Consider the following 249-nt stretch of genomic DNA (forward strand, 5'->3'; position numbering starts at 1 on the left):
CTTACATGTATTTCTCTCCTGTCCTTCTTCACAAAGGTAACGCCCCCATTGGGTGCAAAGTAATGATCTGTGCACCCCAGAAACAGCTGCTGTTTTAAATACATGCATGCTTTTCTTTCCTTGACTGAACTCAAGCACTGATTTTTCTTTCTTCTGTTGTTTCTTTCCTTACTGAAAGTGGAATTATTTTTCCTGACTACCAAAAAGCCTCCCTGCCTGTAACATAAAGAGACATCATTATTTTAAGCA

The sequence above is a fragment of the Gallus gallus genome, chromosome 2 (assembly GCF_016699485.2).
Source record: "Gallus gallus isolate bGalGal1 chromosome 2, bGalGal1.mat.broiler.GRCg7b, whole genome shotgun sequence".
Classification (NCBI taxonomy): Eukaryota; Metazoa; Chordata; class Aves; order Galliformes; family Phasianidae; genus Gallus; species Gallus gallus.